Genomic DNA, 27,765 nt, shown 5'->3' with positions numbered 1-27,765 from the left:
GAGGAGGAAGCAGGCTCCCCGCTGAGCAGAAAGCCCGATGTGGGGCTCGAACCCAGGACCTGGGATCACGACCTGAGCCGAAGGCAGCGGCCCAACCCACTGAGCCACCCAGGCACCCCTATACATTTATTTTTAAAAGAAATGCATATAAGTGGGAAAAAAGACAGTTGTGAGGGGCGCCTGGGTGGATCAGTCAGTTGATCAAATGCCTTCTGTTTGGGTCATGATCCCAGGGTCCTGGGATGGTGGAAACCCAAGTCGGGCTCCCTGCTCAGCAGGGAGTCTGCTTCTCCCTCTCCCTCTGCTGCTCCCTTTGCTTCTGCTCTCCCTCGCGCGCTCTCTCTCAAATAAATAAATAAAATATTTAAAGGGGAAAAAAAAGACCGTTGTGAAAGGTAGAGAAGAATCATGGCTTCAGACCAAGTATTAGCTCTACTAACAGAAGAGACTGAAAACATGACCCCAGGGTCCAAAAGGGGCAGAGATGAGTGGGCAGGAAGATGCTGCGAGCAGGGCAGGGCAGGGAGAACTGGGTTGTATGGCAGATCTGAAGAGGGGAAGTCCATGTGGAGGTGGGGTGTGTGCGGAATTGAGCCGGAATGAGGTTTGAGGGAAATGGCAGAGGGGAAACATGCTGAGAACCGAGACAGAGAGGGGACTGGAGAGAAAGGAGAAGCACCAGGGGTTTGGGGACAGAGGCCTGTTAGCCTCTGAGGAATGAAGGTCACTTAACAACACCTCAAAACCACATTTGGACCATCAGGGGCAAGATCCACCCTTTACAGAAACTAGTACAGAGGAACTGATGCAGAGCTCATCTGTTCCTAAGTATACTCTGACAGCAAGACTTTTTGGCTAGAAAATTTTCCAGGCCTTTGGGAGCAAGCATATTCCACTGAGGTTCTAATGAGGGCAGGGCAAGGTGAGGAAGGGGTATAAGGCAGGGATAAGCGTCTTTAAAGGGAGGAAAGCTTCTCAGGCTAGTTGGGACAAATGCTGTGCTGGGGAAGAAGAGATGATGAGACACATTTTCAGTAAGGTCCCTGGCCACTCCCCTTTTACTGAGTGGGTAGGGATTGAGAGGGCTTAACTATCAAGAGAAAAACAGGGGTGCCTGTGTGGCTCAGTGGGTTAAAGCCTCTGCCTTCGGCCCAGGTCATGATCCCAGGGTCCTGGGATCGAGCCCCACATCGGGCTCTCTGCTCAGCGGGGAGCCTGCTTCCTCCTCTCTCTCTCTCTCTCTCTGCCTGCCTCTCCGCCTACTTGTGATATCTCTCTCTGTCAAATAAGTAAATAAAATCTTAAAAAAAAAGAAAAACAGAACATTTCCCACCTTCACATCCACCTCCACATCCATAGTAAAGGAGGGTTCTCATGTGAGTACAAACCCAGAGAATGTTGCTGGCAGCAGCCAAGAACCCAAGAGACATGGCCAGGTTATACATCCCATGTGGTTCTTTTCTAGAATTTGACCTCAAGGGCCAGAACTCAGCAGCCAGCCAGTGGTAGAAGTTGCTGGAGTTTCACCAGGTTTCTTCACACAACAGCGGCGGGTTGCCTTCCATTCCTGGAAATAAAGAAAAATGTCTGTGTAGAAGGCCCTGACAAAGCATATTTTCTGTAAAAGTTCCTTAGCCACAGAAGCTGCAGTGGATTTTCCACATATGTGACTTTGGGAGAACCAGCTAGGACTGCAGGGGCGGCACAGTACAGGGGTCGGGGAGCCTGGAATTCATCCATTTCACGAACGTGGCCAACTTACCCACTTTCTCTGAGCCTCAATCTTACCTACAAAATGGGGATAATAACACCTACCTCTTTTACTTTTTTTTTTTTTAAAACCTACCTCTTAAACTTTACAGGAAGTCTCAATGAAAGGAAGAATCCAGATTCATGATTTTTCACAAGGCCATTTTATCTCAGATTTCTTTTTTAAGTAGGCTCTACGCCCAACATGGGGCATAAACTCACAAACCTAAGATTAAGCGTCACACGCTCTGTCCACTGAGCCAGCCGGGAGCCCCTTCACAAGGCCATTTTATTTTTATTTTTTTTTCCCTGTAAAAAGGATTTATTTTAACATAGTTACAATGCCATTATCACATCCGACAGAATTAATTTAACATGTTTTTGTACACTATTAGCAAGATACTTTACCATATAATTTACATGTATATTATATACATAAACTCTGTCTACGTCCCTGTCTGTGTAGACATTTGCCTGTAGAAAAGAAAATTCAAGAACTTGACCTGATTTGAATGTTGGAGGATTGTCACGTGGCAGAAAGTTTTAGATTTGTTGTGTTTATCCGTCCACAAGGCCATTTTAAAAACCATTATATTCTTAGGGGCACCTGGGTGGCTCAGTCGGTTAGGTGGCTGGCTTCAGCTCTGGTCATGACCTCAGACTCCTGGGATGGAGCCCCATGTTGGGCTCCCTGATCAGCAGGGAGTCTGCTTCTCCCTCTCCTGTGCTCTCTCCCTCTCTCTCTTTCAAATAAATAAATAAAATATTTTTAAAAATAAAAATAAAAACCATCGTATTTTCACTGGATCCCATTTGTTCACTCAACAACAATCCAATGAAAGAATGTTTCTTGGATGGCTAATGTGCACTCAAAGCTGTGATGGCCACGAAAGGAGAGGTGCTCCTTTAACAACTCCTCCAGGCAACTGCCTCCTGGTGGGAAAGTCAGGGAGCATGAGACCTGGTAAGGCCCCTGTGAAAATGAAGGCTCAACTATGTTGTCATGCTCTTTTGTATTCCCGGCATTCATGAAAGGGAGGCCACACCAGCTGCACAGGCTAAGGTGGGATGCATGAAAGGAAGGGTGTGGAGTGGAGCCTGGAAAGGCAGGATTTGGAGAAGTAGGAGAAAAGAGAGCATTCTCAGTATATATGTGCTGAGTGAGTAAATGAACGAATGACTAAACAAATAAGCAAAGATGGGGCGCCTGGGTGGCTCAGTGGGTTAAGTCTCTGCTTTCGGCTCAGGTCATGATCTCAGGGTCCTGGGATCAAGCCCCACATGGGGCTCTCTGCTCAACAGGAGCCTGCTTCTCCCTCCCTCTCTTCCTGCCTCTCTGCCTACCTGTGATCTCTCTTTCTCTGTCAAAATAAATAGAATCTTTAAAAAACAAAAAAAAAGGAAAAAAACAAATAAGCAAAGACAATAAAATCAGAGAACAGTAGGCATAACTGTAAGACCTGCCTGAGTGGACTGTGGGAATTGTAGAGCTGTGAGGAACAAACTAAGAGACAGCACAGGTTGTAGAAGAACTCTGGAGATAGCAGAATCTTCTGGTAGGAGCATGGGGTCTAGAACTGGAATGACAGGGCTGCATTTAGACTCCATCACTTATTGGCCATGGGACTTGAGCAAGTTACTTGACCTCTCTGTGCTTTAATTTCCTCATCTAAAAAAAAAAAAAATAGGGATAGCATTAATATCTACTTTAGAGCATCATTTTGAGGATTAACTGAGATAATGCATGTGAAAGCATAGTGCTAGCACCCTGTAAATGCTCTACACTGTGAGCTTTTAGTCTCAGCATTTGTTTTATTAAATGCTAAGAAGAGAGGCACCTGGGTGGCTTAGTTGTTAGGCATCTGCTGTCAGCTTGGGTCATGATCCCAGCATCCTGGGATTGACCCCCAAATCAGGCTCCCTGCTCAGGGGGGAGACTGCTTCTCCCTCTCCAGCTCCCCCCATGCTTGTGTTCCCTCTCTCACTATCTCAGTCATAAATAAACAAAATCTTAAAAAAAAAAAAAGGCTAAGAAGAATATAGATTCAATATGAAACCTACAGTGAAGCAGTGAAACTCCTGGGAATGGGAAATGGGAAAGGGAGGCAGTCTTTTTTTTTTTTTTTAAACATATAATGTATTATTTGCCCCAAGGGTACAAGTCTGTGAATCATCAGGCTTACACACTTCACAGCACTCACCATAGCACATACCCTCCCCAATGTCCATCACCCAGCCACCCTATCCCTACCTCACCACCCCCCAACAACCCTCAGGTTGTTTCCTGAGATTAAGAGTCTCTTATGGTTTGTCTCCTTCCCTGGTCTCATCTTGTTTCATTTTTTCCCACCCTGCCACCCATGACCCCCCCACCCTGCCTCTAAAATTCCTCATATCAGAGAGATCGTATGATAATTGTCTTTCTCTGATTGACCTATTTCGCCTAGCATAATACCCTCTAGTCCCATCCACGTCATTGCAAATAGCAAGAGTTCGTGCTTTTTGATGGCTGCATAGTATTACTGTGTGTGTGTATGTACCACGTCTTCTTTATCTATTCATCTGTTGATGTACATCTAGGTTCTTTCCATAGTTTGGCTATTGTGAACATTGCTGCTGTAAACATTCGGGTGCATGTGCTCCTTCAGATCACTATGTTTGTAACTCTGGGGTTAATACCCAGTAGTGCAATTGCTGGGTCATAGGGTAGCTCAATTTTAAACTTTTTGAGGAATCTCCATGCTGTTTTCCAGAGTGGCTGCACCAGCTTGCATTCCCACCAACAGTGTAGGAGAGTTTCCCCTTTCTCCGCATGGGAGGCAGTCTTTTGTTAAGAATCATTGGGCAGCAGAGTTCAGGCTGGTCAGAAGGGAAAGGGGGGTCATGGCAAAGTTGCAGCCCCAAAGGGTCAAGAAGGGCTGACAAAGGACTGGAAATAAGCCTTCCTCAAAAAGAGAAAGCTTGCTACCATTTCCTCAGAGCTGTGTGGAATTGGAGCCTGGCACACAGAAGCACCCAGTAACTGTATTAAACAGCCTCCTCTAGATGCTGTGCAAGTTGAACATCTTTATGGAGCTCCCTGGCTCATCGGCAAACACTAGTGGAACTCTTCTAGGTAAAGTCCAAAAAGTTTTATTTTGTTTTATTTTTAAAAGATTTTATTTCTTTGACACAGAGTGCAAGCAAGGGGAGCAGCAGACAGAGGGAGAGGGAGAAACAGGCTCCCCACTGAGCAGGGAGCCCAATGCATGGCTCGATCCCAGGACCCTGGGATCATGACCTGAGCCGAAGGCAGATGTTTAACTGACTGAGCCACGCAGGAGCCTCAAGTCCAGAGAGTTTTAAAGCACTGGAGAAGTCCACTAAGACCTGGCCTCTGGCTTATTTCAGTGTCTTCTACTTACAGAAGCAGACAAATGAACACATGTGAAAACAAAGCCAATGAATGTGGCCAACACCAGCACTGACTTCAGCAGAGAATGACCAGATTCTTATTTTGTGTTAGGGTATTAAAGAAATGAAACAAACACTTATGCTTCTTCTTCTCTTTCTTAGTTCACTGCTCTGCCAGAGTCTAATGGAATTTGAGGTCCAGGTCAAGGAAGAAGAGGCAAACTCATCAGTTTGCCTCTGGCCATGGTTCAAGATTTTGGTTTTCATCTGAGCAATGAGTCTCACAGTTTTGTGCCTCTTTTCCTGATCTACATTTTCAGATTCTACTTTACTAGGCAGGAACATCTTCAACATAATTGACTAAAATGTTATTAAAATTGGTATAAGAAAGAAGGAAAGAGATTTTATGTATTGGCTCATGAAACCAGAAATTCAAAGGTAAGTTTCAGGCATAGCTGGATCCAGTCACTCAGACTCTGTCACCAGGAATCTCCTCCCCTGCTTTCTCTGGCTCAGCTCTCTTTTCTCTGCATTCTCAAGTAGCGCCTCTGACAGTTTCACAATTACATTCTCACAGTAAAAAGTCCCAGCAAACAAAAGGCATTCTCTTTCCCAACAGTCTTAAGAAAAGTTCCAGGTTTAGTGTTTACACTGGCTTTGGGTAACTTGGCTTTTTTCAGAATGGGGGGCTGGAGCCAAGAGATGTGACACCGTGAACCAGCTCCAGAGGAGAGCTGGGGGTGAGGTTAGGCACCACCAAATCCTACAGTTGGAAGTGTGCAAGGAACACTTCAGGTTTCCCTAGGAAACCTGAAGTTTAGTTACCACAACTAGGAAGTGGATGCTAAACAAACAAGAAACACAGCTGACCCCTACATGCCACCAAAACCCAAACCATAAGCCTTTGGCACAAGTGAAACAACAGTCCAACAGGCTAATATTGAATCAGTTTGGGAGTCAGCCTATCTTCCCTGTATTTCCAGGGAAGTTGCATCCAATGGGGAACAAATTTCAGCACGCAGAGGTTGAGCCTTCTTGAGATTGTGGCATAAAACCAGCCATTGGTTTTACCTAAATGCACTCTCCTTTCTGGAAGTGTTCTTTCTGAGGAAAGTGCTTCAGGGAGCACTTAATGTTTTAAATGTTTGTACAGCACCTTGAGCTCTCAAGAAGCATCACATAAATGCGTACGCTTTTAATTGTGACTTTTTGAAGCATTGATTCCTCAAGTGGCCTGGTATTCGGATAATGATCTTAGGACCCCAGTCCTGGAGAAAACCACATTTTTCTCTTAGGCAATGACGCAGGGGAGTATGGCCATAAAATTCCCATCAATAATGTTGGAGAATAGCCCTGAAATACTCAACCGTTATGTCCATTTGCATTTATATTTTTATTTTTATTTTTATTTTTTAAAGATTTTTATTTATTTGACAGAAAGATCACAAGTAGGCAGAGAGGCAGGCAGAGAGAGAGGAGGAAGCAGGCTCCCTGCCGAGCAGAGAGCCCGATGCTCGATCCCAGGACTCTGAGATCATGACCTGAGCCGAAGGCAGCGGCTTAACCCACTGAGCCACCCAGGCGCCCCTGCATTTATATTTTTAAAAATGGGCCGATAATAATAATGAAGCACATGACATACGAGGCATAAGAACTAAGGACAAAATTAAATCCACGTATTCATTCAATACACTTGCTATGTGCCTACCATGTGCCAGGGACTATCCTAAACTTTGAGGGTGTAGAAATTAAAAAAAAAAATGGATTTAGAAAATCCTTGCTTATGGGTGCCTGGGTGGCTCAGTCACTAAGCGTCTGCCTTTGGCTCAGGTCATGATTGCAGGGTCCTGGGATTAAGCCCCGCATCGGGCTCCCTGCTTGGCAGGAAGCCTGGTTCTCCCTCTCCCACTCCCCCTGTTTGTGTTCCCTCTCTGGCGGTGTCTCTCGCTGTCCATTAAATAAAGTCCTTAAAAAAAAAAAAGAAAGAAATTCCTTGTTTATATGAAGCTTACATTTGCAATAGTGTGTACATTGTATACATCTTCCAGCTGCCTCTATTATTGACAGGAAATATACAGCAATTAATCAACCTGGCAAAGTCTCAGTGAATGCCATTCTCCTCTTCATAAGGATTAAAAGGAGTCTTCTGAGAGATGCAGACACCTGTTCAAGGGGCCACAGAAAATAAGTGGTAGAATCAGGACTGAAATTTGTATCTCCTTATCTGCCTCTAAACTACTATTCTCTCTTAGGGTGTGGATGGAGGGTGACAGAGAGTGGTGGGGACTTTGGCAAACCAGAGACCAAGCTCTGTGCAAAGGGAGCCACTATTATTCAGCTCCCACCATGTGTCACAGGGAAATGTGGCCCACGGCAGCTAGGTTTTCTGAGTTTCCAAGAGGAGCCTGCAATCAAAACTGATTTTTAAAACACCGTGGAAGCCAAAAATAATCTGTCTGGGCATAATTCAGGCCCTGGGTCTGCCCCTCTATTAGAGGTCACAGTGTGGCCAGGAGCGTCCCTGGGGAGGTAAGACTCCAGAGAGCAGCTCCAAAACTCCGTGTAGGGAGCAAGCTGCAAAAACAGCTGTGGCCCTTGCACAGTCTGTCTCAGGTTGATTTGATATGGCTAAGGTAGAAAACCGGTGGCTTGTTTACTAAAAAAAGCGAAGTCCTTAATGAAAGGGAAGTCTGAGGAAGCAGCTGGAACATTCCACCACCCCCCAGGCCCCAGCGTGGAGGAGGTTGGCATAGAACCATCCTATGGTGGGTTGACAGGCCACGCTTATCTGAAAGGGAAAATTTAACTTCAGGGCGGGCTTCGTGTTACATCTGAGGTCCTAATAATGATCATTATGCTGTCAGCACACAAGACGTGGTTCAAAATAATTCTCCTCCTAAAAGTCACATTCTACTCGCTTCTGGCCCTCCTTCACCCCCTCAACCCCTCAGCCTCCCACACTCAGCAAGTCTTTCCTCTTCCCCATCCCATTTGCCAAGGGGTGACAGCCATGGGGCATACAGAGGTCTCCTCCCTGGGGTGGCCTGGGGCCAGAACAGAGTTGGTGGCCAGGTCTCCTCCTGTCCTAGCTTTTGGGGGAAGGGAGGGAACCCAGAAGAGCTTCCACCTTTAAAAAACATTTGCACCATCAATAGAATGAAACTCTGCAAGACAATAGTTTTACTTACAAAGTGTAAAGGAATTCCCATCCTCCAGATCTTAAGATCAGAAAACCTCCGTTTACTACAAGAATTGTTTCAGAGAGGGAGTGAAATCTGGCACACGGAAAATCCCATTCCTGTCCGCTCTCAACATAGTAGCTTTGCAGCCATATGCCATTCAGTATGATGGCATCACAGCCAAACAGGACTGTGAGCACTGGAGACAGATTTGCCACCTCAACCACCTCCTTCTGCTGCTGGAGGCAGGTGGCAGGGCTGTGAGATCCGCAGATCAGGCAAGGGCTCCCGGCTGGGACCTGACAACTCCGTTTGTGCTATGAGGCCCTGGGAGCCTTTTCTTTGGAAAGCACAGGAAGTAAGGACCTAGATTCTTTCTTTTCTTTTCTTTCTTTCAAAGATTTTATTATGAGAGACAGCGAGCAAGCCAGAGAGTGAGCAAGACCATGAGTAGGGGGGAGGGGTAGCGGGAGAAACAGATTCCCCGCCAAGCCAGAAGCCCAACCCCAGGCTTGGGCTCCATCCCAGGACCCCAGGACAATGACCATAAGCATGAGTCACCCAGGCGCCCCAGGACATACATACTTTCTGAACAGGACGAGTCAGAGAAAACTTGTACTGTGCCCCACTCCCTTGCTTGGAAGATCATTTAAGATGAAGAGAGAAAGTGACCTCTCCCCCTTGTGGGGACAGGGCAATGCTAGGATTCAAAAGGTCCAGAGGCCAGTGTTCCAGCCCAGGTTCCCCTGCATCCTGGCTTTGGGACCCAGAACAATTTACTAAACCTCTAGAGGCCTCATTTCCCTCATCTGTAAAATGGAAATAATGGGACCGAGCCCGCAGATCTGTAGTGAAGGTCGGGTGGTGCACAGAGGAGAAGCTGCTTTCTCTTTGCAGAACTTACATAGAGCTCCCCACGGCCTTCCTGAATCCCCACCATGCACCGCCCCCGCATCTACACCCTAGGAGAGGGTGCATATGCAGACCTGTGCTTCAGCCTTGGCCCCAATCCTAGTTTCTGCGGCTCTCTGGACACGTCATCGGGAGTTTCATGTGACGACCAGGGTCACCCTCTTGCAATTCTTTAGCTGCCACAGTGGAGACACAAGCTACCTTTGCTCCCACTCCACCCCGAGCCTTATTTTGGACGCCACCTTTGCCTGAATTGCTGGACTGCTTTGGCCACATTCCAGACGAGAACGCACCTGCCCCACCTCCTGCTCCAGGCCTCTGGACAGCCCAGATGACAGCCCTGTAGGTATGGCGTCCACCAGCCAGAGTGGGAGTGGCCGTCCGCACTCTGTCCATACGCAGTTTCTCAGGCTCCGGTGTAAATCTGTTGCTTCTGACTCCCTGGGACCAGGGCCTAGGGATCTTCAAGTAACAAGCCCAGCGAGGGAGCAGGTGCACATTAAAGTTAGCATCCATGGCCCCCTGGGGCCTCCAAGCATGAATCTCTTCCTCAACCTGTTTCTTGTCATCTGTCCTATTTAACTCATCATTCCCCAGGGGAGCCAGGCCTCCAAGCCAGAAGCCAGGTGGTCCCCCAGCTTCAGGACAGGCCCAATCACCTCTTTACAGATTTGGCCCTTCTCCCTCCCCTGCCTGCTCCTGCTCAGACCTTCCCTGTGATCTCACTCCAGAACCAGTGGTTTTACTCATCACCTGACCATTCTGGAAGGCTTGATCTGAAATGTTAATTTAGGGACGCCTGCGGGCCTCAGTCAGTTAAGCCTCTGCCATCATCTCAGGTCACGATCCCAGGGTGCTGGGATCGAGTTCCACATCGGGCCACTTGCTCAGCCATGAGCTTGCTACTCCCTCTGCCTGCTGCTCCCTCTGCTTGTACTCTCTCTCTCCCCTTGACAAATAAATAATAAAAATTTTTTTAAAATAATAAAATCTTAAAAAAACATGAAATGCAAATTTGGCCCTAATATTCCCTTACATAAAATTCTTTAGGGTTTTTCCCTCCTCTGCAGGATTCAAAAGCCTGTCCCTACAGCCTCAGATCTCCTGCCATTTCCACTTCTACAGGGAAAACTCCAACTAGACTGACATTATGCTCAAGTCTTTGAACGTTCCATGGGGCTGCATGTCTTTGGGCTTCTGTAGACACAGCACCCTCCACCGGAATAGCCCCTCTCCTCCGCTACTCTTCCTTCAATCTCAACTGAAATGTCACCTCCTCCAAGAAGCCTTCCCAGTAGTGCTGAGTAATCCCTCCTTTATCTCCATACACTCCCCAAATATATCTATATCCATGATCCTATTTTGCCTTTATTTGCTTCTGTGTTTCTGCCCTACTAGATCCATACAGGGCTGTGCATTTTATTCATTTTAAATTCCAAGCCTTTATCAGGGCTGATAAGGTCCTTCAAGATCTGGCTCCTGCCCACCTCTCCACTGTCTCCTACCACTCTCTGCCCCACCCACTTCACCCAGTCACACTGGCCTTTGGACTGTTGCCGAGGGCACCAAACTCCTTTCTGCTTCTGGCTCTTTGTTCCTGCAGTGACCCTTTCCTCGAATGCCCTCCCCTGGATCTTTCCATGGCTGGCTCCATATTGACATTCTGATCTCTGCTCTAGTATCACCTCCTCAAGAGTCCTTCCTTGACCAAACCATCAGAAGTAGTCTTCCTTCTCCATTTTTCTCTCTTATAATACCATGTTTTCTTCCTTTGGGGGCACTTATCACAAGCTATAGCTATTTCTCATTCAAAATCAGCCTTATTGGGGCACCTGGGTGGCTCAGTTGGTTAAGAGTCTGCCTTCGGCTCAGGTCATGATCCCAGGGTACTGGAATCGAGTCCTGCATCAGGCTCCCTGCTCAGTGGGGAGTCTGCTTCTCTCTCTCTCCCTCTGGCCCTCTATGCCACTCATGCGCTCTCTCTCTCTCAAATAAGTAAATAAAAGCTTAAAAAAAAAAAACAAAAAAATCAGCCTTGTAGAGGTATAATTTGCATAAATAAAAGGTGTACAGTTAGATGAGTTTTGACAAATACCCATATACCCACCACTCAACTCAAGATACAGAGTATTTCCAAAACATATTCAATTTTCTTGATCCCTCTTTCCACTCAGTATCCACCCCCACTATCAGTCCACAGCCAGCCCCAGCCAACCACTGCCCTACTTTCTGTTCCCATGGCTTCCTTTTGCTTGTTCTAGAACTTTATTTAAATGTAATCATATGGTATGTGTTCTATCTGGCTTCTTTCACTCAGCCTAACGTTTTGGAGGTTTCTTGGTGTTGTGGTGCTTAGCTTACCATATTTGTTTCTTTATTACTGAGTACCAAGCAATTGTAGGAATTTTCCACAATGTATCTATTTGCCTGTTGATGGATACCTGAGCTATTTCCAGTTTGGGGCTATTATAAATAAAGCTGCTTTGACAATTCATGTACAAGTCTTGTGTGTGGACATCCATTTTTATTTCTTTCAGGTAAATAACTATAATGGAGATCGCTAGGCAGATGGTAAGTGTATGTGTAATTTTATAGGAGACTGCCAACCTTTTTTCCAAAGTGCTTTTCCATTTCACACTCCTAGCAGCAATGCATGAGAATTCTAGCTGGTCCACGTCCTTGTCAACACTTGTTACCAGTCTTTTCAATTTTAGCCCTTCTAATGGGTGTATGGTGTCATCTTGTGGTTTTAATTTACATTTCCCTAATGGCTAGTACTATTAAACAACTTTTCCTGTGCTTATGAATATTTGTATATCTTCTTTTAAACTATCTGCTAGGGCGCCAGGGTGGCTCAGTTGATTAAGTGACTGCCTTAGGCTCAGGTCATGATCCTGGAGTCCCAGGATTGAGTTCTAGGATCAAGTCGGGCAGGGAGTCTGCTTCTCCCTCTGACCCTCCCCCAGCTCATGCTCTTTCTCTCTCATTCTCTCAAATAAATAAAATCTTTAAAAAAACACTATTTGTTAAAATCTTTTGCCATATTTTAATTTGGATGTTTGCCTTCTTATTGAGTTATATATTTCTCTGTATGTTGTAGATGCAAATTATTGTCAAAAATATGTATTGCAGAACTTTCTTCTATTCTGTGACTTCCATTTTCATATTCTTAATGCTGTGTCCACCCCTTTTTATGATTATTTCTACCTGTGATCTAAGAAAACTCTGCCTATCCCAAGGTCATGTAGATTTTCTTCTATGCTTTCTTCTAGAAGTTTTATAGTTTTTCTTTATTAAATACTTAATTCTTTGATCTATTTCAAGTATGTTGTGAAGTAGGAATTGAGATCCCTTGTTTTCCTTTTGGATATTTGGTTACTCCAGCATCCTTTGTTGAAAAAAAATCTATCCCTACAACCATAGTTATTTAAATTCTGTTCCCTTTTTTAAATTATTATTTGTCTCTCCCACTAGACTATAGGCTCCATATATTTATTCTAATTTATTTTTTTTTAAAGATTGTATTTATTTATTTGACAGAGAGATCATAAGTAGGCAGAGAGGCAGGTGGGGGGGGCGGGTAGCAGACCCCCTGCTGAGCAGAGAGCCTGATGTGGGGCTCCATCCCAGGACCCTGGGATCACGACCCAAGTCAAAGGCAGAGGCTTAATGCACTGAGCCATCCAGGCACTCTATTTGTTCTAATTTAATCTGAGCTCTTTTCCACCTCTGCTACCTCCTTGCAAGGGGAGAAAGCAGAGAAAGAGCTTACTTGGAAGTCACTTCTAGAGCTGATTCTAGGGGCCAAGAGCAGGGAAGTGGGGAGAGCCCATGGGAAGGAAAGCAAGCCAGGACATGGTGTGCTATGGAGCTGGTCACTGCTGCGGGGAACTGGGGCCTCCGCACCTCCGCATCAGAGAAGGGAGAAAATATCTACCAACTCCAGCTCTGTTGGTCAGCGGTTACCCCAGCAGAATTAACCTCCCCAGACCTTCAGACCACGGTGCTCGAGCTCAGAGACAAGCCCTGGGCAGAAGGCAAGAGCCTCAGGGAGCAGCTAAGACAAGGGGTTTCACCTGCTCCAAACCGGATGCCAGGATGCCCGACGAGTAAAAGGTGGGTCAGGAGGATGAGAAGAGAGGGTCCCATGTTTCTGATACACAGTCATAACAAGTATTTATCGAGTGTCTCCTCTGTGCCAAGCATTGTGTTGAGCAGTGGAGACAGTCATCCAAAAACCAATCCCTCCCCTTAGGACGGAGACAGACAGCAACCAAGCCAGTGACTGATCTGCATTATACCAAGAAGAGGTCAGTGCTGGGAAGACAAACAAAACAGGGTAAGAGAATTGTGAAGGTGAGTGCTGGGATGGGAGTTATTTGCACCATCAGCAAGTTTCTTGAGAAACTGCTGGAGAGAGAGAGAGAGAGAAGAGAAAGAGAGACAGAGCCATGTGGATACCTGAGGCAAGAACAATCTGGGCAAAAGGAGCCACAAGTGAAAAGCGTTTAGGGAGGACTAGCTTAGGGCATTAGAGAAAACTGGAGATCACTGGGGCTGGAGCAGAGTGAGAGGCAGAGCCTCTAAGAGGTCAGGGATAAGCCTCAGAAATGAGTTTGAATTTTATTCTGACTGTGATGGGAAGCCACTGCAGGGCTTTAAGAAGAGTTATAAATTTGTCTTATTTATGACTTAAAAGTTATGTGAGATACCGTTACACATATGTTAGAATGGCTAGAATTTTTTTTTTAAGGGATGATAGCCAGGACTGGCACTTTGCAGAGGGAAGTCAGCTCTCCCACCACCTGCTGGGCCACCAGTGTGCAGAAGGGTTGGGCGGAGTCACAGAAAGATAGACTTAAACTTAACTGTGCAGCCCAGCAATCCCACCCCTAGGTATTCAACTAAGCGAAGTGAACCTTAGGTTCACATCCAAACCTGTACATCAATGTTTGCAACTTTATGTGCCATCACCAAACAGCGAAATAGTTCACATGTTCTTCAGCTGGTGATGGCTAGCCTGTGGTCCATCTGGGTAAGGACACTCCTCAGCCACTAAAGGACATAGACTACTGAGAATACACGTGACAACCTAGATGGACCTCAAGGGAATTATGCTTCATGACAAAAATTCCATCTCCAAAGGCTGTATTCTCAAAAAAAGACTGTAGAGTTGGAGAACAGCTTAGTGGTCACCAGGGGACAGGGAGGCATGAAGAGAGAGTGGGTGTCCATACAAAGAGGTGGCAATGAGAGTCCTTCCATGATGAGGGCACAGTGACCTTCCTTGGCTGTGGCTGTGGATACACAGATCCATACACAGGATTTCAGTGCACAGAACTATACACACATCCATGCACACAAATGACTACAGGTTATAAAATGGTGAATGGAGAATAAGGCCTGCCACGTAATTAACAGTAATGTGCCAAGGTCAGTGTCCTGGTTCGGATATTTTCCTACAGCTCTCTGTAAGATGTCACCATTGCAGGAAGCTGGTTCCATGGTGCACAGGACTCTGATTTGTTTGCATCTTCCTGTGAATCTGTAATTATTTCAAACTTGTAAAAACTTAGAAACAAAACTCTGACAGGTGGGTAAAAAGTTAAAAAAGACTTTTTTTTTTTTTGAAATAGGGGACATTTGCAAATGGATGGGTAGTAGATGGCACTTGAGAATTGTGGTTGCCTTTCTCAGTGGGACATGCTTCTCAGTTGTCCTCACTCTTGGGTAATCCATGTGAAGCATTAGAGGGGCAGTGTCAAGGTCTGCCACGTGCTTCCAGTGGTGCAGCAAATATATGCCTGTGTATATACATCATTTTAAAAGACAGCAAAATGGAAACAAATATTGAATGTAGGTAATAGGTTTATAGGTGTCCACTGTATTATTCTTTAAACTTTATATTTGAACATTTTAGTAATAAGAAGTTGAAAGAAAAAAAAGGCATGAACTGTGGACAGGTACAACAATCTGGGTGAACCTCAAAACATCATGGTAAGGGGTGGCTGAGTCGTTAAGTGCCTGCTGTTGGCTCAGGTCATGATCCCAGGGTCCTGGGATCGAGTCCCAAATGGAGCTCCTTGCTCAGTGGGGAGCCTGCTTCTCTCTCTGCCTGCTGCTCCCCCTGCTTGTGCTCTCTCTCTTTCTCTCTGACAAATAAATAAAATCTTTTTTAAAAGCGTGAAAGAACAACAAAGAAGTCCATCATGGTAAGTAGAGAAGCCAGATTCAAAAGGCTACCTACTGAAAGATTCCATTTTGTAGAAGTTAAAACTATAAGGACAGCGATGGGAACAGTGACTGCCAGTTGCTGGGGATGGGAGCAGGGGGGTGGCTGGTCACTAAAGAGCAAGAGCAAGAGAAAATTCAGGAGGTGATGAACATATTCTGTATTTTGATTGCGATGATGATGGTTATGTGACTCTGTTTGTCAAAACTCATAGACTTTGTGCTAAAAAAAAAAAAAGGTGATTTTAACGCATGTAAATTAACCTGGAAAAAACAAAACAGAAGCAGAGGAAGTTATCATGTGTGGAACCATTAAAAAGCAAGCTACACGAGGGCAAGATCTTCTTTGTCCTGGACTTGTTCGTTTTGCTTATGACACAGTTGGCATCAACTAAGCAATGAATAAATATGAGCTCATATATGCAGTGAGTTTTTTCCCTGGATAAAGCCCTTGCACCACAGGGACCAGGAGCTGGGCAGTGTGGTGTGGCACAGGCTCGGCACAGGGTCACTGCCTGATGGGTGATGTGGCTTCATCTTACTCACATGGGCTTGACATTTCACTGTAGCATCACCAGGAGCAGAGAGGTCCTTCAGTGTCCTGCATGCTGGTGCTCTCTGGCTGGAGGGAGCTCTGTGGGCCATCTCAGGGACCAGCAACAGCTCCAGGAAGTGACAAGTGGCTGCTCCAACAGAAGGGAGGTAAAGGAATTTCCCTTTCTCTTGAGACTTGTCAGTCAAAACCGAACTTCCTTCTCCGAACTAGCTCCTTTTAAAAAGAAGGAAGAAGTTATCAATTCCCTTGGCAAGACTAACATGCTAAATAAACATGACACATTATTTTCCAACATAATAACAAATACCATTGAGCTTTCTCAGTGCCAGGGCCCTTTATGGTGCCATGTTACTCTTACAGCAATTGAATGTGATGGCTACTCTAGGAGCCCATTGTACAGTTGAGTGAGCTGAGGTTCCGGGAGGTGAAGGGACTCGCCCTTGGCCATATCCACAGCCGGCTGACCCTGCACTTAGGTAAGTGGCCTTTCACAGAGAGCCCATCCTCTTGAGCCCCCCAGCTGCCCAGGGGACAGCTTTCATGTAGAGTCACTGTGGGTTCTGCAGCACTGTTTGGGCGGTGGAAGTCTCTTCCACTGGCCCAGAATGGCATGTTCTTCCTGCTGTGGGGTGAGTGGTTGCGTCTAGGTCAAATATGGAAGGCGAGGGGAGGAGTGGGGGTGAAGGAAGGGAAGGGCAGGGAAGAACATGCAGAAAACACCAGCTGCTGCTTCTAGCTTTGAAAAAACACAGGCATTAGGGAACACAGATTTTTATCACAGTTTGTCAGGAGGGAAGAGGAGGGGGAAGAGCAGGCTGCAGAGTAAGAAAGGGCTTCTATCCAGACCTCAGCACTGGGTCTGAGGCCCAATGATAATGACAAGAAAGATGGTAATGGTGATGATAGTCACCAACACCGTGCCAGGTGCTGAGCTAAACACTCCCTATGAGTGACCTCAGGTAGCTTTCCTATTATTTTCATTCCCATTACAAAATGGAGGCCCATGGGGCGCCTGGGTGGCTCAGTGGGTTAAAGCCTCTGCCTTCTGCTCAGGTCATGGTCTCAGGGTCCTGGGATGAGCCCCGCATCAGGCTCTCTGCTAGGCGGGGAGCCTGCTTCTCCCTCTCTCTGCCTGCCTCTCTGCCTACCTGTGATCTCTCTGTCAAATAAATAAAATCTTAGAAAAGAAAAAAAAAAAAGAAAGAAAAGAAAAGAAAATGGAGGCCCAGAGAGTCCATACACAAACTCATAAACATATTTTCACATGTACAGATTCATATACATTGAACGAGGTCAGGAGGGACACTCATGAAACTAACAATAGTAGTTACCCGAGAAGGGTGGTGAGTGTGACAAAGGGGGAAAGCTTAAGCTTCTTTTTGTATTGTGTAATATTTTTTACAATAGGAATGGTACCCGTGGGTGTGTACTTAAACAACAGAAAAAAAAAAAAAAAAAAAAAAAGGTGGGAGGTTTTAAAGGCCTAGTCCGAAGATCCCATAACTAATTTCGGGCAGGGTCTCTCAGAGGGCAGCTCTCAGTCCTTAACCCTCCACCCCCACTCGGCGCCACGCCTATCCACGAGAGCCCGCAGTTCTGGGCCCCCCACACCTGATGGTGCAGAGGGAGTAGGAAAGGACTTCTGAGCGGTGTCGCCTTTCCCTGGGGTTCCCTAGGGGTACTGGGAGCCAGTCGCTCGGGTTCCAGACCCAGGGCCCGCCCACTATCACGGAGTGGACTCCCGGCCAATCAGACCGGGGTGATGCCACGCCAGAGATGAGAGTGGCAGGAAATCAAGGTCAAGGCCCCGGACACAATGGGGCCATTGTCGGTCTCCAGTCAGTTGACTTTCAAGCAGCAGTTCCCCATCCACCCGCGCTCCTTCTCAGCCCCGCCCCTTGCCAGGAAGTCACCTAAACCCACTGCCTCTTTTTTCGGCCCCCGCGGGAGGGCAGCCGCGTTCCGAGTCCTACCCCAGACGGGGGAGCTTGGCCTCCCCCTGCATGGTCTGTTATGTCCACCAGGTGGCGAAAGAACACCACACTTCCGAGGGCGGGAAGCAAGGCCCGAGGCCAGCAGCTCAATCACGGATCAGGGCGTGGGGGACCGTGCCCTTCCGTTTTATCCACAAAACTAAGTGAGGCTATACTTTCCCTTCACCTTTTACTCTGAGGTCGCTGAGATCTGGAAACTCAGGGGCTTTTCTCTCAGCAAATGGCAAAATGGCTGTGGGCTGAAGCTCTTTTCCTTGATGGCGAGAAAACTGAGGGAAACCTCTTTGCTTCGTAAATCACAGCAGGTGAAACTGACCGCCTCTAAGGCCTGGGTTCATCAGTTGGTTAATTGGTTGATTGACTGACAACCTCTTGCTGCCTCTCAGCCTCCCCAGGACTCTGTGGGTCCAGGCAGGCCGTTGTTTACCTTAAACGCGTGGCCTGCGCTCCAGGCCCTAGGGGCAGTGATGAGCAAAGCTAGCTTGTCTCTGCCCTCAAGAAGCACCCAGTCCTGAATGGGAGGGGAGACGGTGATCAAAGCCACACCTAGCACTGCAATAAGTGGACAGGGCAAGGGCCTGGCCTGAGCTGTTCCCTCAGGAAGTGATTCGTGAGTTGGGATGGGAAGGATGGGAATGAAGACCCCTTTCCTCCCAATCCCCTTAAAACAGCCCCTTCTGGGATTGATCCAATTACCCACTGGACCACCAGGCCCGTCCTAGGCCAGGCAAGTGGTTGGAAAGAGTAGATTAAAAACAAATGTACCCTTGGGTGCCTGGAGGACTCAGCTGGTTAAGCCTCTGCCTTGGCTCAGGTCACGATCCTGGGGTCCGGGAATCAAGATCCAATCAGGCTCCCTGCTCAGTGGGGAGTCTGCTTCTCCCTCTGTGCCCCTCTCTCTCTGTGTCATGGATAAATAAATAAAATCTAAACAAACAAATAAACAAACAAACATACCCCAACAACACAGGCTCCTTCTGAGATCCACTGCCCTTCCCTTGTGTCACTGGAGGACAGCCCCACACCATGTCAGATTCCCAACCCCAGCCCTGAGGAAGGAGGAAGAGCCTTTCAGGGAGGTGATCTGGGAAGGCCTTCCACAGAGTCAGAAGGGCCTATGAGGGGGGAGCCTGGGCAGTGTGCTAGCATGAGGCCAGCATCCCTGGCTGCCATGGGGAGTCTGGCAGTCCCTCTGCACAGTGGGCAACAGGGGGAGCCAAGGGCTCCAACCACCCTCACACAGCAGCCACTGGCACATCGTGAGAGCTGAGAGCGTGGACTCTGGGGGCCTAGCCCACCTGTCTCACCAGCTTTAGCCAATTACCTAACCTAAACTTCAGTCTCCCTGTCTATAACACGGGGGCAATAAGAATGGCACCAACCCTCCTAGAATGGTTTTGAGGATTGAGGGAGATAATACGGGAACTCTCCTGGCCCACAGTGGGCACTTAATAAACACAGGCATTATTGTTATCCACTTTTTCATGAGCCCCTTTATCACAAGGTTATGCCAGTTGGGAAACCAGGAACGTGTGACCCAGAGAGGTTAAGTAGCTAGCTTCCAGTCTCAGGATCCAAACCCAGGTTCCTTTGACGCCAAAGCCTGTGTTCTTGGGAGGTGGGGGAGGGGTTCTCCGGGGCCCCAGGCATGGTGGGGTCAGAGCGGGAAGCAATGGGGAGGCAGGGCGAGAACCCCCGGGGCAGGTGGGTGCTGAGGCTACCTCCAGAGCCCTGGCATGCCGTCCTGCCAGCCCTAGCCACAGATCTCTGCTCAACTCTGCCCCCAGGATTTGTGGTGCCCCCTCCCTCACCCACTTTGGCCCGTTGGGTTGGGCCCTTTCCCTTTTCTCTTTTTCCGGGCCAAGTGCAGTAATCTCAACTAACAAAAGTGACCATGGCTACTCTGACGTGCGTGTGACGCTGATGCTGGCCAGGCTGGGCCCAGTCCCTGGGCCAAGAGGAGCTCAGGCCCCTTCCTACATGCCAGGCCGCATGGACTGTGCCACTTGGGCCCTTCCCCATGAAGCACCCGAGCAGCCCTTGCTTTGGAGACACGTGCCAAGTGTGTTACAAGCACAATGAGTAAGGATAAGACAGATAAAATCTTGGCGTCCTGTGTGTTTTAAACAACTGTAGGGCTGGGGGCATTGAGGGTGGGGGAGCTGTAGAAACTTCTTGAGCCCAGCCTGCTCTGGCCCCCGCCTGCCCAGCTCTGGAAGGGTGGGCCAGGACCTGGGGCAGAACTGGGCTCAAGATAAGCAGAGCCCAAAAAATAAAATAAAATAAAATAAAATAAAATAAAATAAAATAAAATAAAATAAAAAAGCGGAGGCCAGATAGGCCTCAGAGCGCAGAAGATGCTGCCCTGTGAGGCCTTGTGTTTGGGGTTAGTGGGCGTGGTAGGGCAAGAGCGGTGTTGGTCCAGCTTCATCTACCCTCTAGAGGTTTTGAAGTTGGTCAGACCACGTGTGAGTCCTGACACTGGCACTTAGAAACTGTGTAGCTTTGGGAGGTCACTGAACTCTTCTGAGCCTCAGTGGTCTTGTCTGTAAAATGGGGTTCATTAAATGCTCACAAGGTTTGTGAGGATTTAAAAGGAATGAATGGCAAATGATCTGATCTTCTTTGTTGTGGCTGCTGTGGTGGCTCCCATCACCGTTGTTGATGATGGCTTGGAGGTAAGGCCACCCAGAGTCGGACAGTTTGGCTGGCCCCCAGATTGGGGGGGGTGGTCAGCTAGGTGAGTTTTCCTCCCCGCCCAGTCTTCTGATAAGGACACCAGGTCCTTGAGCCTGATGCAGGAAGCTCAGAGGTCCTGCAGAGGGGAGTCACACCCCCCAAACTCACCCCAGCTTCCCTCCCCTACTTACTCCAGCCAGCCTGTGAGGTGGGGTAGGGACTCATTCTTCTGAGGCAGCCTAATCTCTCTTCTCTCTCATTGATTCTTTAACTTTTGCCAGCTTCTGGGTTTGAGGGATTAAGAGGGGAGAAGGAGGGAGCTGGTGGGGGGACAGAGGAAGTTCTCCAATCTATAAAGAGGGAAGGGGCCGTTTCTGTCTTTTTTTTTTTTTTTAAAGATTTTATTTCTTTGACAGAGATCACAAGTAGGCAGAGAGGCAGGCAGAAGAGAGAGAGGAGGAAGCAGGCTCCCTGCTGAGCAGAGAGCCGGATGCGGGACTCGATCCCAGGACCCTGAGATCATGACCTGAGCCGAAGGCAGAGGCTTAACACACTGAGCCACCCAGGCGCCCCGTTTCTGTCTTTTTAATCTCAGGCAGAAATTGGTGACATTAGGTAGCGTAGTTAAGACACCTGTCCCCACAACCTGCAACCCACTTACGGAAAGGGCTGCTTTCAAATCATGACACTGTTAATAAAAGAATAGAATCTTCCACAAGGAAATAAAAATTATTAACTGAAAGCAGAGTCTGCAGTCTAGTTGGCCGACCAACACCCCATTTCCAGGGCTGGGGTCTGTGGCTTCATGTCCTTGTCTCTGTCCTCCCTTCCATGCTCCCCTGAGAGCAGGCCACGGCTAGACTGGTGGAGGGCTGCAGTGCTGGCTTGCGCTTAGGTTGGGACTGAAGTCCTGCCCTTTGGCCCTTTCTAGAAATATCAGCCTGAGCAGGGGCCTCTTGAGAACCTGCTCATGCCCAAGTCCTGTTCTTCAGGCAGGATCTTTAGGCTCCTCCTGCAGGTGGGGCTTCTGACTCTATTCCCATTACTCTCCTCTCCATCCCTACCCAGTTCCCCCCCAGAATCTGGAGAGGGAAAACTCTGGGCCTCCAGAGCCTTCTGAGGGTCTGGAGGAATCTCAGAGGACCTGGGAGCCCGAACTCCAGCTGGTCGGCGCGAGGCACAGTTAAGCTCTGGGGAGTGGGGGTGGGGAGTGGGGGAAGTTTGCCCAGTGTGTGGAGCCTCTGGAACTTGCCGATCTGAGGATCGATTACGCTGAAATGTTCCCGGTCCGGTTCACAGCAATGTCCGTGGGAAGACTGTGGGAAGGTGTCTGTCTGTCCCAGGTTCCTCAGGCTTGGAAACCCACAAGCCCTGCCTTTAGGGTCTGTGATTTCTGGCCTGCTCACTCACAGCCCTCTCCTCTTGCCTCTGCCCACCTCATCCCCATTTCTTGGCAGCCTCAAAGGACTTAAGCTTCCCTGGTCCTTGCTCCTATGATCTGCCCACCCCCACTGGTGATCACTTTGGTCTCACTAATTTAATTCCTGCTCTTTCTTTAGGACCCCCCTCCAGGACACCCTCCTGACCCTTCCCTGTCCCAGGCTGGGCTGGCCAGCTGTCCCCGGTCTTCTAGCATGCCTGCTATCTCCGGAGTAGTGCTTTGTAAAGTACCTGTTCCCTCTCACCACTGCCATTTGCCTGAGGTCAGGGCTGGTGCCACTGCTGGGCCTGTGGAGGGGGCTCCATTGGACTCGGTCAGTGAGTGGTGATCAACCTCATTCGGGCTTTAGGAGTTCACAGTTCATTGTGCATGTGGGGGTGATAGCCAGGGTGACTCTGGCCTCTCCCCCAAATCCTGGATTTCAGGTTCCCTTTCTCTTCCCCTCAACCCTCACTCCCCCCTCCCCACTGTCCTAGTAAGGGGTGAGGAGGTGGTGCAGCAAAGTGGACCATGAGGCCACATGCCCACTGAGGCGGTCTGCCGCAGCTTTCCTCTTCTGTAAAATGGATCATCCAGCACCTTCTTTGTGTCACTTTAAGGACTGAATGTAATAATCCCCAGAAAGAGCTCCTTCCCTCCCAGTGGCAACTCTGGACCAGGGACAATTCTCTTTCCCAAAGGTTCGTGATCCTTAGGGGAGAGCACCCTAAGTGCGGCAGTTCTGTACCCCTCATGCCCAGCCTACCCCCTCTGTAGGGCCACACCTTCCCCCTCTGCAGAAGCCAGGGCAGCTCTGGGACACGTGGCAGGGGAGTCCAGGCATGCTCCTGGTCACAAGGGACAAACAAGTGAGTTCCGTGGTAGGTTCTGACCTTATGGGTGAGTCCCCAATCTCATGAATGCCTGCCTGACAAGGGCCAGAGGCCAGGGTCCAGGGTCCAGGAAATCACTATCTGGGCTCAAGGTGGGGGGCAGAATCAGTTAGCCTAAGCAGCAGGGGAGCTCAGCCACCAGAAATATGGATGAGCTGCCACCTCCCTGCCATGATATCTGGAGGCCTCTTTGCCTACCATCAGGCCACAGTCCCCAAGACCAGAAAGACAACCTGTGTGGAGGCCGCCAGCAAGGCCTCCTCTCCACTGCCCCTCCCTCCCCCAGCTCAGGGCCTTAGGGGATGGTAGTAGGAGGGATGGAAGGTATGAACCCTGGAGACAAACAGACATCTGTTTTAATCCTAACTATCCGAGTGAGATCTGGGGTTAGTGACTTCATTTCTCTGAGCCTCAGTTTCCTAAGCTGTGAAATGGGGAGAACGACAGCACATGTCTCTTAGAAAGTTGTAAGGACTGAATGGGAAAATTCACATAATTCATTCAGTTCGGAGTGCACACATTAAGAGAATAATAAATGGTGGTATTACTCTTATTATTATGTATGTCCCTAGCATCTACCCAGGAGACTTTAATGTTGTCCAACCTAAGAGAGTCAGAAACTGTTGAACATTTATAATACCTTGAAGAGGAGTTTGGTTACCTGAAGTGAGTGGAGAGGGCCTACCAGGCTCTAAAGCAGGGGCACTCTCCTTTTCTGTACCCACCCCATGCTGGGAGCCCCTGGTGGTCCTGCTGTTGTCTTTACCTCTTCCATGTTCAAAAGCTCATAGAGGCCTTGGTGCATTTTCTGCATGTGGGAAACTCTTCTATAAAATGCTCAGCTGGGCAGCTCTGCCACCACGAGCCAGGGGCCCTGGTCTGAAGGCCACAGGGCACTATGGTGGCTTGAGAGTGGGCTGGGATGCAGGCCTGGCCAGAAAAATGATCACAGAGATACCACCTTTGCTCGGTGCCACACTTCTGCCTTTGCAACAGGGAGTCTCCAGCTTTTCTTGCCAGGGTGATGACTCGTGGACAATGACACCAGCAGCACAAGGGGCCCCTTGCCCTCTACTGGGAGGCCTTAGCTTTGTATCCACTGTGAATTTGGAGCAGCTGGCAGAGTGGAGGCTGAGAGACCCGCCTCCCTAATGGCCTGCACCACGAAGGAAAGCAGGGACATCAAGTATCCCCCCGAGGTCCCAGGCTTTGGCCTCACAACAAGCAGCAGCACAGGGGGTTACACCTGCCCCCGAAGACACACACATTGGGCTCATCCACATCTGTAAAGACAAAAGGAAGCAAAATGCAGAGGACACAACTGCCTGAGGGTCTAAGCCCCCTTCAGGTACTAGAGGTTGCTGCTGGCTAGCCTGCCCCTGTGGCATTGTGGGTGTCAGCTGAGGGACCCTGGCATTCCCAGTCAAGCTCCCCTGAGGAGACCAAGGAGAGGCTATCCCCAAGGATGTAGGTTGGTTGGTGGCCCTGGCCACATAGGTGTCCCTTAAGGCTGAGGCCCAAGTCAAGCTCCCCACAGTGGACAGCACCCATCCCCAGTCACCAGCCATGGGTGGCACTAGGATCCCCACTGCCATTCAGTGGGGGCAGAGGGATCCTCAGCCTTCTTTGAGCCAGTTTGGAGGTGGGACGAGCCACAGAGGGGCTGCCTCTGGCCTCTTTGTTGTGGTAGTGGGGTTCCCAGGGGGGCCCCCTGGCTCTCTGGGCAGTGCAGTCCTGACCCGGAGGCATGGTAGCCTGTCCCACCCCAACGCAGCCCAGAATGTGGAGTGGAACGTGGGGTTCTTTTATTAAATGCCCCAAACCCAGCTCCTCATATGGAGATCAGGAGGCTGGGACCCGGCAGCCCCACATCCTGGAGCCCCCCCTACTGGCCTGGAAACTTGAGTCAGTGGCCATGTGGGGCCCCAAGTGGCCAAGGAAAGGTGCCTGGCATCCTCAGAGACCAAGCTGTGTGCAAGGGCTGGGAGGTTCCCTGGGTTTGGGGGTGAGGGTCAGGGTATACGGAAGAGCCTTCTAGCAGCTCTGGGATCATGTTTCAGGAGAAAGGTGAGCACCATACCTGATTCTGCCAGGTCTATGTCCCATTCTGGCACCTCCTACTGCCCTTCCCACTTAGAATTCCTCCTGACCCTCTTTACATGTGTTTAAAGGAGCCTGTGATTCTCTTGATCATGGTTTGTAATTCTCTACTTGATAGTCTGTCTCCCCTGTGGACTGTGAGTTTAGGAGGTGGTACTACTAGGATGGCTGACCAACAAGAATCAGAATACAGACTGACAGGCACAGCCTGGCACTCCTGCTGTGGAAATCAGGGCTCAATGGCAAGATTTGAAACCAGAGCTTATGTGCGGATTGGGACATCACTTAATCTTTTATTCCTACTTTGAGGGTTGCAGAAAGCTCCACATCAAACCAAACTGAACCAAAATGTGAGTGACTGACTAGCAGGCAAGTAGAGAGGTACTATTTCAGGGACACCTGGGTAGCTCAGTCCTTTAAGCTATAGACTCTTCCCCACCATTTCTGGTCTCCAGCCCTGTGTGGAGTCAGCCTGATACTCTCTCTCCCTCTGCCCTTCCCCCTCCTAAATAAATAAACAAATAGGAGGTACTGCTTCAAAGACTTCCGTTGAAATGAAACACAAACTTGACTTTCTTTCATTCAGTGATAAAAATATTTACCCCAAATGGATGCAGGCTAGTGAGTGGACACTGAGAGGATACACACACACACACACACACACACACACACACACACGTTTGCCAACTCTGGCGGGCCTGACATGTTCTGATAAAGGCCGACTTGGGTCCCAGAGAATGGACTCCTTTTCTATGTAAACAGCGTCTCATCCAGAGGAAAGATCCAGGAGCACCTGGTTGGCTCAATCGGTGGTGCCTACAACTCTTGATCTTAGGGTTGTGAGTTTGGTCCCCACACCGGAAGCAGAGATTAAAATCTTTAGGGGAAAAAAATAAAAGACTAAAGATTCCCAGCAGTGCCAAGGTCCACGTCGTGTGGGGGGGTTGGGGGAAGGCAGGTCCTGATCCATGGAGGGGGGGGTGTCTCAGGCTGCAGCCCACAGACTTACCAAAATATGGTCTTCACCACTGGCTGTCCCATAGGGGAGTCGACGTGTGCAACTGTAAACCCACTTTTTGGTTTTGTTTTCCTAAAGCCAAATGCGGCCGCTTCGGGAGGTCACCGCAGCGGGGCTGGCGTCTATCTGGGAGGTCCGCTCGGGCGGCGCAGGTTGAGGCCCGCTCCAACAGGTGCAGGTGCGCAGCGTGCGCGCCCGCCGGCCTCGCGCGATGTCCCTCACCCGGCACCCGGGTGGCCGGAACCCCAGGGCTCAGAGACCCTCCTGCGCACTGCCCGCGGCCGTTTCGGAGGGCCCGGGAGAACGCGGGGAGCCGAGCTGCGTCCTCCCTCGTTCCCCTCTCAAATGCCAGCGTCCTCCATTTGCTGCGCCCAGGGTGCGGCCTACTCAGTCACCGGCCCGGCAATCCCGGCGGCCTCGAGAGCAGAGCCGGGGCTGCCAAGAGCGCGGCGGAGGGGCGGGAAGGGAGCGCGGGGTGTCTGCCCGGCAAAGCCCGGTGGCGCGCTGAGTCGGGCGCGCTGGCTGCCCCGCCACCTGTGAGGGCGCCCCGCGGCTGCGCCCGGCCCAGCCCTGGGGCCCCCAGAGTGGCCGAACGGGCCAGAAGGCGGGGCTGGACGTAGCGGCCCGGCCAGGCTGCGGCAGCGGCGGCGGCAAAGGCGGTCCTGGCGGGCGCGCCTTTCCCGGCCCGGCCTCCCGGAGGGCAGCGCCCGCGCGCCCGGCTCTGAGAGCCGGCGGGCACCCTACTCGCCCCCTGGCGGCGCCGGGGACTCGCCTGGCGCCACCGCTGCCACCGCCGCGGAATGAGCTGTCCACAGCAGCACTGGGCGCCGCCCGAGGTCCCGCAAGAATCTGTCCCGGGGCTGCGAACCCGGAGGCAAGCCGAAATTGGAGGAATGGAGGAAAGATGGGAAACGCGGCATCTATGAGGTTTGGGGGGTTTCCCCTTGGATCCACGTCCTCGATATTCCGCGTGGGCTTCCCCACCAGCATGATGATCGACTCCCAGGGACCTCATCCCCTACTGGTTTCCCCCTCCCCTCACCCAGTCTCTCTGGAAATTAAAAGCCACTCTGGTTCTTAGTCATTTTGGGAAAGCTCCCCACATCTCCTCTCCTTCTGCAGTGACCTGTCCATGGCAGTAACCTTGGTGGACTTAGCCACACCAGGACTTACCACACTCAGACCTTTCCGCAGGTGGAGAGCTCTGAGGCGATGCTAAGAGGTTATCAGAAAAATCAGAATTCCATGTGGCCCCCAGTGCCCCTTGGGAGCCTAGCACTGCCCTAGGTTTTGTGGGAGATTAAAGTCCTTGCCCTCTAGGTACTTCCAATCTCAGAAGTCAAAGATACTCAGGAGAGACTATTGGCACAGCAAGTGGCCTCGCCGCATGAGCTCAGGGGAGGGTATGGTGGGGATGGGCCAGAGTGTGAGCACTAGAGCCCTGAGAATTTGCTGAATGGGCCGGATTTGGAAGGAGAGAGAGGGAGGAAGAGAGAGGACAGACAGTCCTGGTCCAATCTAGAGTGGAGGACTGGTGTGGGAGAGTTGGGGTGGCCAATCCCAGAGGCCCTTAGAGGTTGGCTTCTGCAATGGGAAAGACAGAGGGAGAAGGAAGATCTGGAAGCTGGACGCCCTTCTGGG

At 49.6% G+C, this 27,765-nt stretch overlaps 1 pseudogene; it reads right to left on the bottom strand.

Moving 5' to 3' along the window:
- The window catches only part of LOC125100004 (collagen alpha-2(I) chain-like), an 88,938-nt pseudogene extending 61,824 nt beyond the window's left edge, over nt 1–27,114 (bottom strand).
- Between the last annotated feature and the right edge of the window lie 651 nt (nt 27,115–27,765).

Source organism: Lutra lutra, chromosome 5 (assembly GCF_902655055.1).
Source record: "Lutra lutra chromosome 5, mLutLut1.2, whole genome shotgun sequence".
NCBI lineage: Eukaryota > Metazoa > Chordata > Mammalia > Carnivora > Mustelidae > Lutra > Lutra lutra.
Note: the sequence above shows the minus strand (reverse complement) of the source record. Positions and strands in the feature narration are given on the sequence as shown.